Source organism: Rana temporaria, chromosome 3 (assembly GCF_905171775.1).
Source record: "Rana temporaria chromosome 3, aRanTem1.1, whole genome shotgun sequence".
Taxonomy (NCBI): domain Eukaryota; kingdom Metazoa; phylum Chordata; class Amphibia; order Anura; family Ranidae; genus Rana; species Rana temporaria.
This window is the reverse complement of record NC_053491.1, coordinates 325700525-325711535: the sequence shown is the minus strand read 5'-3', so window position 1 is coordinate 325711535 and position 11011 is coordinate 325700525. Positions and strand designations below refer to the sequence as shown.

The 11011-nt window shown below is 42.4% G+C and overlaps 2 long non-coding RNA genes across 4 annotated transcripts; one reads left to right on the top strand and one right to left on the bottom strand.

Annotated features, from left to right (window-relative positions):
- Positions 1-6497: 6497 nt before the first annotated feature.
- LOC120932519 lies at positions 6498-7810 on the bottom strand. 2 transcript variants are annotated; one of them, XR_005748012.1, is made up of 4 exons: positions 7635-7810; positions 7397-7536; positions 7157-7237; positions 6498-6915 (listed from the first exon to the last, which is right to left on the bottom strand). It is a non-coding gene; the product is annotated as an uncharacterized LOC120932519 (long non-coding RNA). The 2 variants fall into 2 exon arrangements; XR_005748011.1 differs by lacking the exon at positions 7635-7810 and having other exon boundaries at positions 7397-7620.
- Positions 7811-8496: 686 nt separating this feature from the next.
- Positions 8497-9814, top strand: LOC120932518. 2 transcript variants are annotated; one of them, XR_005748010.1, is made up of 4 exons: positions 8497-8672; positions 8771-8910; positions 9070-9150; positions 9392-9814. It is a non-coding gene; the product is annotated as an uncharacterized LOC120932518 (long non-coding RNA). The 2 variants fall into 2 exon arrangements; XR_005748009.1 differs by lacking the exon at positions 8497-8672 and having other exon boundaries at positions 8687-8910.
- The last annotated feature ends 1197 nt before the right edge of the window (positions 9815-11011 follow it).

The window sequence follows — 11011 nt, the reverse complement described above, 5'->3', positions numbered from 1 at the left end:
GCGGGGGGGGTGCACTGGCACCCCACCCCCGTCTTCAGCGACGTAATTCACCGGGACCCCCTTCACCAGGGAGGCTCCTGCCTTTGGGGGAGGGTCCCGGGCTTCCACGACGGTTTCTGCGGGGGGGGGTGCACTGGCACCCCACCCCCGTCTTCAGCGACGTAATTCACCGGGACCCCCTTCACCAGGGAGGCTCCTGCCTTTGGGGGAGGGTCCCGGGCTTGTACGGTGTCTTCCGCCGGAGGGCGCCACTCTCCGGGCTTCTGCGATGCCTTCCGCTTCTGCCTGTCTCCTCCGCGGAGCACAGGGCTTGTCTCCGCTGTCTTCTCCCTTCTCTTCCATTCGATGTTGACACGACGAGGTCCGGCGCTGGAATGCCGTCTGAGCAGTGGGCATGGACTTATATAGGGCAATGCCACCATGTGACCTCAACCCATGTGACATCACATTCCCATCATGCCCAGGGAATGTGATGTCACATGGGTTGAGGTCACATGGTGGCATTGCCCTATATAAGTCCATGCCCGCCGCTGACACGGCATGTCAGCGCGGAACCTCGTCGTGTCAACATCCAATGGAAGAGAAGGGAGAGGACAGCGCAGACAAGCCCTGTGCTCCCGGAGGAGACAGGCAGAAGAAGGAAGAGAGAAGAAAGAAGACGGAAGAAAGCCCTGGCTCCGCGGGGGAGCCAGGCAGAAGAGGGAGCAGAGAAAAGACCTGGGAGTTGGCGCACCCCCGGCAGAAGACCAGGAAGACCGGAACCCTGGCGGAAGGCACCGGAAAGACCGGGGGATAGGCGCCATCCCCCGGCAGAAGACCCCGAAGTCCGGATGCCCCTCCCTAATGAAAAAGAGCTTAAATGGGGTGGGGGCATCCGGCGGAAGGCTCCGGAGAGGACCGAGGGATGGCGCCCTCCCCCGGCAGAAATCACCGAAGCCCAGGGTCCCGGCAGAAGATCGGGAGAGAAGAAACCCCCCCTTCTAAGAGAGCTAAAGAAGAAAGGGGGGGCTCCGGAGCTGATTAATAAAATATTTTATTGTGTGTGGTGTTTTATTTTACTTTACATTTCCCCCATGTGAATGGGTAGAGGTACGATGTACCCCATACTCATTCACATAGGGTGGGGGTCCGGCATCTGGGGGCCCCCTTATTAAAGGGAGCTCGCAGATTCCGATTAGCCCCGCCCGCATACCCCGACAACCAATGGCAAGGGTTGTCGGGAAGAGGCTCTTGTCCCTATCGACATGGGGGCAAGAGTGCTGTGGGGTGGGGGGGCAGTGCCCCCCTCCCCCACAGCACACACTCCCCCATGTTGAGGGCATGCGGTCTGGTACGGCTCAGGAGGGGGGGGGGGCGCTCGCTCGTCCCCGCCCCCATTCCTGTCCGGGCCAGACTGCATGCTTGGGATGAGGGCTTGGTTTGGATCTGGGGGGGACCCCCGCGCCGAATCGGCGCGGGTTTAACCCCTCACGTTCCGGACCAAGCCTAAGAGCCTAATGTAGCCCTGGAGGGGGACCCGCGCCGATTTCAAGTTTGAAATTTGGCGCGGAGTTCCCCTTCAGGGCTGAAAACAGCTCGGAGATTCCCGTGCGCCGCGTCACGCAGCGCATTCACGGGTACGCCGCTTGGTATTTACCAAGATTTTCACGGCGTACTGACAAGGCGCACGGGAATCCCTGACTTTTCTCTCTGCGCATGCCCAGTATGCAAATGAACCTCCCGAGGTTCAGGCGCACTGTGCAAGCGTACGGGGATCTGTTTTCAAAAAACACTTTCCCTTTCAATTCGGCCCGCCAAACACTTCAAAACACATGTCACTTCACTTCCCCTGCATCCCCCCACCTCCCCCCCTAATAAACTCCCGCCCAAACCCCCGCAATTTACAGTTTAATGTGCCGTGCGCCAGGTCTGTACTGGTGCACAATGCACCCTCTCCTGGGCGCACGGAGCACATTAGTAACTAGGGAAATACACTGCACTAGCAGCGTATTTCTTTAGTAAATGGCAAAACGGCTGCTACTCCTGCTTTTACTCCATGAGTCATGGAGTAAAGGCTTGGTAAATCAGCCCCATAGTGTGATCATAAATGGTACTGGATACCCGGCGTTGCCCGGTCTTCCTATCTTAACCTTTTGGGGAGGAAAATCATAGTAATACAAATATACCCATCTTTTATATAAGGGTGTAGGTAAGGGTTAATTTAACTGTCATATATTTTTATTTGGCATATAAGTAATATGTGTACCAGGTATTATTGAAATATCTCCAGGCGTACAGAAGTTATGTGGGAACATACATTTCCCATTGATTTGCATGGGACTTTAAACAAAAACCCCGACCCTCACAAATGGGGGTAGTTAAGGGATAAATTAACTATCCTATAGTTTAAGTGGACATATAAGTAACATGTGACCAAGTGTTATCGAAATATGTACAGCCGTTTGGAAGTTATGAAGTAACATGTATTTCCCATAGAGTTGAATGGGACTTTAAAGGAAAACCCTGTCCATGGCAAATGGGGGTGGGTAAGGGTTAAACCACCTATCCTATGTTTGTTGCTGACATATAAGTAACATGTGTGTCAAGTTTCATGTTAATATCTTTAGCCGTTTGGACGTGATGCTGGAACATACATACATACATACATACATACACACACACACACGTTGAGTTTTATATATATAGATATATAGATGGAAAACTGTCCCAAAATTTTGAAAAATTCGCTTTTTTGGGTCTTTCATTTTTGCATTGTGTTTTTATTTTTACACATTTTTTTTGTTATATTCGTCTCCTCTGGTTAACAGAAAATGATACAATGGGAGAAATTGACATTTTATGGATTTGTTTACTGTTCCTCTATTTGCTTACCTATTTTATTTACTCAGTCATGACACTTACATTAAAAAGGGATACTAATACATTTGTGGGTTTTTTTTTTAGTTTTAATTTTACTGATATACAGTATATCTATTATCTGTTTTTTTTTTTTTTTGTTACACTGTTTAGATTTTTTTCTATATTTTCCTTTTCATAACCGAGGCCAAAATTGAGGAATTGTGTTTAAAGTATTATCTCTGGACAAAATAAAACAAAAGAAATATATTTTCTTCAATCCATGTGCATTTTCCTATGTTTTCTTCTTTTAAAACAATTGCTAAAGGTATGAAGAAATAAATGAAAAATGTTGCTCCTGACAGAAATGCATTGTGCTGGTAACTTTCCAATTTGGGTTGATTTACTAAAGGCAAATGTGCACTGTGCAAATGCAGTTTCACTCTGCAAGTTCAGTTGCTCCAGAGCTTAGTAAATGAGGTAAAGATTCTCTTTGCAAAGAATACCCAATCACATGCAAGGAAAATTAAAAAAACATAATTTTTGCTTGCACATGATTGGTTGGTGGAAGTTAGCAGAACTTCTGCTAAATTACTAAACTCTGAAGCAACTGCACTTTGCAACGTGCACAGTCTATTTGCCTTTAGTAAATCAACCCCACTGCCTTTGCTGCACCAAAATCCCAAGCAGCATTGTCAGCTCTGTTTACTGGACAAAAGAACTATCACTTTCCCCAATTACAGAATTAAAGAAGAAATGTACTATTAAAGTGGTTGCAGACCCTTAGAAATACCCAGTGGAGTGACTGACCTCAGGTGATGCAAAGAGATTAAACAAATCCTCCTATACAAGTTGAATCTGTTTATCTGCAGTCTTCTCTTCTCGACAGCCTTCAAAGTACAGAATTTATAAAGCTTGTCTGAACTGTCAGAAAAAAAGGGGCAGGTAGCTGAAATTACACTCTGCAGAGCTCAGTGAGGAGAGTTCTTAGAGCTGATTGGAGGGAGGGTACACACCTCTTCACACAACACACAGAAACAGAGTGAAGGCTGTCAATCAGCTGGAGGTCCCTCCCAGTCAGCATTTTTCTCTTGGTGTCAGGAAAACTTGTCAGAAATGATTCTTGTTGATAGCAGCAAAACAAAGCACAAGAAAGAAATTACACTTGGTGATCTTAATTGAGACAAGTACACACTATAGAGGGATATGCTTTGCTCATATTTCATGTCTGAAGTTTACAACCACTTTAACCTCCTTAGCGGTATTCCCGAGTCTGGCTCGGGGTAAGATTTCAATACCAAAAGCGGTATCCCCGAGCCAGACTCGGGGCCGCCTCGCAGCATCCACAGGCACAAGTTACTTACCGTGTCCCTGGATCCTGCGATGCATCCCCGCTGTGTGAGCGAGCGGCGTCCTTGCTCGATTTACACAGTGCCCGTGTGCCGCCGATCTCCGTTCCCTGCGACGCTACGACGCACGGGGGCGGAGAACGCCGCCAAATTCAAAAAAGTAAACAAACACATTACATACAGTATACTGTATGTAAAAAATACACACCCCCTTGTCCCTAGTGGTCTGCCCAGTGCCCTACATGTTCTTTTATATAATAAAAACTGTTCTTTCTGCCTGTAAACTGTAGGTTGTCCATAGCGACCACAAGTGTTCCTTTATGTCAAAAGTGGTTTTAGACCAGCTAGAAAACAGCGATAATAAATTATAATCACTTGCAGAATTGTGCGATAGCGATTTGTGGGGAAATTCGTCATAAAAAAATAAAAGTAATGACAGCGACAATTCTGCAACTGAGCAAATTTCAGTGTTTTTGATTTGATTACATTATTGAATAATTTTTATTATAATTACATTATTATTTGTTATAATTATTTATAGTTACTTATTATATTATAATTTATGATTTTGTGTTTCAAACGTTATCATACCCGGGATGTCTACTAGACTCTTGTTTGGACAGATTTAAGTGAGTTATTCCTAAGAATTACAGGCCTACAATGTAAAACGTCAAATTTCCATGCAAAATAATTGTACCGCTTTTGGTACATAATTCCAGACATAATCATACCGCCAGGGAGGTTAAAGAAAAGTGTGCCTCTTTAACAGAAGCATGCAGCTCCTAGGCCAAATCCATTTTGCACTGAAATCTTGGCACTAGAAATCTGTTTTGATATGCACTTTCTCGATACCTGCTGTTGATAAGCAGGACAGGCCACATTTAATGTAGGACTTTGGTTTAAATAAATCCCCAAGGGTCAAAGATCAGCCAGTCATTGATGATTTTGTTTCTTCATTCAGTATGTTTACCTTGTAAGAACTTTTATATTGTCATGATTGACCTGCCTTCATTAAATGTCCGTACAGATCAATATTGGCACATTTTACATTTGCTGTCTCTTGCCCCACATGCTGCTTTGAAGAGCTAAAGAACCCTACCAGATTGATCTTATTAAAAAATCCCCTAGAGGGGCATTTTTCACTGTCTTGTTGTGGCAAAAAAGACAGTAACTCTTTAATAAACAAGATCAGCATGCTGACATGGCTTCCATCTGAAACACGGTGCATTTTTTTGCAGTCCCAGTTTTCAAGCATTGAAATTTTAATTGCTTCCATTGGGATTATGGTAGTGTGGGGAAAAAAGCGAAAACAAAACATTATTTACACAAGTTATTTTCTCATTTTCAGCAGCTGAGGAATAATACTTTAATAGTTAATTGTATCTTCTTTAGGCACCATCTACCATGTCAGTGTTAAGAGTGTACCTTCAATAACAGATATATGATACTGTTGCATACAAGTAGAGTCCAAGTAGAGTTCAGTATGCCCACTAAGTGGACCTTTTTTTTATGTTGCTGTATAACCAAAGACCTTTTAACTTGTGGAAGAGAAATACAGTAAAAATGCCAATGGCAACTAATTACAACTTGGCATTCATTTTCTAATATGTGAAAAACAAATAAGAAATAGGAATCTCGTTGTAGAGCACACCAAGGGCATTAAAAATGTCTCTCTAAATGTTTTTACACAAGGTTTTCAAAGTTGAAAAGGTGCTGGTCACTCCTACCAATAATATAATAATAATAATAATAATAATAATATGTTATACGTCTAAGCCAAACCCCACACACTTTAAATGGTGTCCCAAGATGTAGGTAGTAAACAAAAAGCAGCCTCAACTACAATATTTCTATCCACGCCAGTGCAGTCCCCTGCTGTAATTATTTTCCAATACTTGATGTCCTTAGTCTTCCAGGTTGAATTAAGTCCAGTGTTATTAAACCCAACAGATGACTGAGGACATCATATGAGTGCAAGGCCTCAAAAACTTGTCTCCACCACTCAATGATGTAGAAAGCCGTAGAAAATAAAAAGGTTAGCTTATATAAGGGGAAAGAATACATTTCCTCCCCAAATATAGGGATTTTTACGTGAGATGTGTTGCTCTTAGTATCGAAGGTAGGCGCACAAAACACAAGGTTTTTAGATATCAAAAATAATTTAATTATATAAATATAAAGTTTCACATTTCATAAAATAAATTAGCAAAGTGAAATATACATGATCACGACCAATTTTACATGATTTATACAAAAAGGAAATCAAGATTATGATTAGAAGAAAAGCAGATGCGATATTGCCAACTAGTTTCGCACTAGATGTGCTTCATCAGGGCTTGCATGATACTTCTGTTCCTTAATTACATGTAGTGGTCTGTGTATGACACAAAGGTTCATTATTAATTCAGGTAGGGTCAATGTAGTATCTTTAAACTTTGTAAATAAGTGTTCAACACATATACAATTAATAAAATAAGAATAAGAGAATATAGTGCGCTTACCAATTATGTTTAAAGAGCTCAAAGAACCTGGCAGAACCAAGAGGAGCTGCCAAGAAAAATAGCGAAGGCGAACCTGATGCGGACAGGAGATATTGGATGCTGCACTTTCAATCAGCGGAGGCCAGATCCACTTGATTTTAGCAGGTGCGGACAATGAGATGTAAAGAGGGGGTTCACCACAGTTAAGGAGGAAGAGATACAGGTAAGAATACGTTGTATCTATTTCTCTCCTAAGAAAGAAGGCACAGGATTAAAATTGAAGATAAAGAAAAATAATATTGATTGAGAAAATTAATGAAAAAATTATAATAATATGACAGATTAAGGATGTATCCATATATATTTTTATAGACATTTTTTTAGATAAAACAGATATCTTATATTCAAATGAACATAGACAGAATAAATATCCATGCATTAAATGAATATGGATGAAGTCTAAAGAATATGTATAAATCTAGAGAGTATTACCTCAATAGTAGTGAAGTTTGGATATAAGCTCAATACTGCTAGTAGAGTCCAGCAGAGTTCACACTGGATTCACGGTAAGCTCTACAAGTAAATAAAGCACAGAATGTGCATGCATATAGGTATATAGATGAATTCAATATAATATGAAAAACATGAATTCAGTAAAGATGACTATTGCGACGCAACATAGTAACCGTCTATTAGAGAAGAATATAATTGAAAAAGAGAAAGAGAATTTACCTTAGATGGTTAATGACATGAAGTATCTAGTAAAATATGCTGATGTCCTAGGGGGATATAATATCCCAGTAGTATTATAACCAAAGACAATGCTGTAGAATAGTCCAAGGGCAGTTATATATGTTGTTTATACTGCGATTCTATAAATAGAATAATAGATAGGTTAAGCTCGTGCATATGGCAAGGAAAACCTGCATAGAGCACTAGATCTTAAGAAGATAGACTGGAAGGTAATTACCTTATTTATGTCTTAACACCGCGAGGCTAAGTAAGGCAGCGTTGCATGTGTGGCGTGATATCCTCCCTCAAGCCGTCCAAGTCGGCGTCTGACACACACTGTGTCAGCGCTGACCTTAAGCGCAACATCTCCACCGGAAGTGAAGAGAGTCAAGCATGACCCCTGGCGTCATATCCGGTCCACGTGTCCCAAGACACTTGCGCGCGCATCCCCTGCGCTCCAGCGTGATGATGTAAGCTGGAGCGCATAGGAAGGAGACATGTATTAACAGTCTCAGACCGGCCAGAGACGAAATAGTGGCCGGATATGCGCGCGCGTCCCATCAGATGTTGATAATAGGGACGGGAGGCATTGAGGAGAGCACGCCCCCTGTGTTGGGACCTGTGATTGGCCACACCAAGGCTGTGCAGGATCCGACCTCCCTCCGCATCAGGAATCCCTCCCCATGTTAAATGGAATGGTTCAGAGCTCAGAAAACGCAAAAAGAAAATTTTAATAAACACTAATAATAAGTTATACGCATAACTTATTATTAGTGTTTATTAAAATTTTCTTTTTGCGTTTTCTGAGCTCTGAACCATTCCATTTAACATGGGGAGGGATTCCTGATGCGGAGGGAGGTCGGATCCTGCACAGCCTTGGTGTGGCCAATCACAGGTCCCAACACAGGGGGCGTGCTCTCCTCAATGCCTCCCGTCCCTATTATCAACATCTGATGGGACGCGCGCGCATATCCGGCCACTATTTCGTCTCTGGCCGGTCTGAGACTGTTAATACATGTCTCCTTCCTATGCGCTCCAGCTTACATCATCACGCTGGAGCGCAGGGGATGCGCGCGCAAGTGTCTTGGGACACGTGGACCGGATATGACGCCAGGGGTCATGCTTGACTCTCTTCACTTCCGGTGGAGATGTTGCGCTTAAGGTCAGCGCTGACACAGTGTGTGTCAGACGCCGACTTGGACGGCTTGAGGGAGGATATCACGCCACACATGCAACGCTGCCTTACTTAGCCTCGCGGTGTTAAGACATAAATAAGGTAATTACCTTCCAGTCTATCTTCTTAAGATCTAGTGCTCTATGCAGGTTTTCCTTGCCATATGCACGAGCTTAACCTATCTATTATTCTATTTATAGAATCGCAGTATAAACAACATATATAACTGCCCTTGGACTATTCTACAGCATTGTCTTTGGTTATAATACTACTGGGATATTATATCCCCCTAGGACATCAGCATATTTTACTAGATACTTCATGTCATTAACCATCTAAGGTAAATTCTCTTTCTCTTTTTCAATTATATTCTTCTCTAATAGACGGTTACTATGTTGCGTCGCAATAGTCATCTTTACTGAATTCATGTTTTTCATATTATATTGAATTCATCTATATACCTATATGCATGCACATTCTGTGCTTTATTTACTTGTAGAGCTTACCGTGAATCCAGTGTGAACTCTGCTGGACTCTACTAGCAGTATTGAGCTTATATCCAAACTTCACTACTATTGAGGTAATACTCTCTAGATTTATACATATTCTTTAGACTTCATCCATATTCATTTAATGCATGGATATTTATTCTGTCTATGTTCATTTGAATATAAGATATCTGTTTTATCTAAAAAAATGTCTATAAAAATATATATGGATACATCCTTAATCTGTCATATTATTATAATTTTTTCATTAATTTTCTCAATCAATATTATTTTTCTTTATCTTCAATTTTAATCCTGTGCCTTCTTTCTTAGGAGAGAAATAGATACAACGTATTCTTACCTGTATCTCTTCCTCCTTAACTGTGGTGAACCCCCTCTTTACATCTCATTGTCCGCACCTGCTAAAATCAAGTGGATCTGGCCTCCGCTGATTGAAAGTGCAGCATCCAATATCTCCTGTCCGCATCAGGTTCGCCTTCGCTATTTTTCTTGGCAGCTCCTCTTGGTTCTGCCAGGTTCTTTGAGCTCTTTAAACATAATTGGTAAGCGCACTATATTCTCTTATTCTTATTTTATTAATTGTATATGTGTTGAACACTTATTTACAAAGTTTAAAGATACTACATTGACCCTACCTGAATTAATAATGAACCTTTGTGTCATACACAGACCACTACATGTAATTAAGGAACAGAAGTATCATGCAAGCCCTGATGAAGCACATCTAGTGCGAAACTAGTTGGCAATATCGCATCTGCTTTTCTTCTAATCATAATCTTGATTTCCTTTTTGTATAAATCATGTAAAATTGGTCGTGATCATGTATATTTCACTTTGCTAATTTATTTTATGAAATGTGAAACTTTATATTTATATAATTAAATTATTTTTGATATCTAAAAACCTTGTGTTTTGTGCGCCTACCTTCGATACTAAGAGCAACACATCTCACGTAAAAATCCCTATATTTGGGGAGGAAATGTATTCTTTCCCCTTATATAAGCTAACCTTTTTATTTTCTACAATTTTGATGGGATTGTGAGTGACTGCTGCTCAAGAGGAAGTCATTCATTCACCGACATACTTGTTTCGATGTAGAAAGCCGATCTGATATCATCATATGAACCACTGAGGAGTATCCAACCCAGAAGATCAAAAGAAGAAGAGTGTGCACAATTCCTGAGGGTCTTCATTAAGTTTTACGCACTTTCATATTTTCATTAAAAACAGCGAGGCAGAGTAGTAATTGGTTGTCCATATGTACAAGGGACACACCATCGGTCTCCTCTCCCTGACAAGACGTAGATCTCTGTGTTTACACACAGAGATCCACGTCCTTGGCTCTGTAACTGCCGATCGCGGGTACCTGGTGGACATCATGGCCGCCAGGCACGCGTATCTGCACCGGAGTGATGCATCGGGCACGCGCCGCCGGTGGGCACGCGCGCCCCCCGGCCGGAAGAAGCCAAGGATGTCACAACCTCCTGACATTGTAGAGCCACCTTGTAGCCGTCATTCTACAATGGCTGGGATGGAAAGTGGTTAAAGTGACAACACTGAAGAAATGACACTTTGCTACAATGTAAAGTAGTGAGTGTACAGCTTGTATAACAGTGTAAATTTGTTGTCCCCTCAAAATAACTTACCCATTAATGTCTAAACCACTGGCAACAAAAGTCAGTACATCCCTCAGTGAAAATGTCCAAATTGGGCCCAAAGTGTCAATATTGTGTGTGGCCAGCACTGCCTTAACCCTCTTGGGCATGGCGTTCACCAGAGCTTCACAGTTTGCCACTGGAGTCCTCTTCCACTCCTCCATGAGAACATCATGGAGCTGGTGGATGTTAGAGACCTTGCGTTCCTCCACCTTCCATTTAAGGATGCCCCACCAGTGGCGTATCCACGGTATGGCAGACATGGCTAGTGCCATGG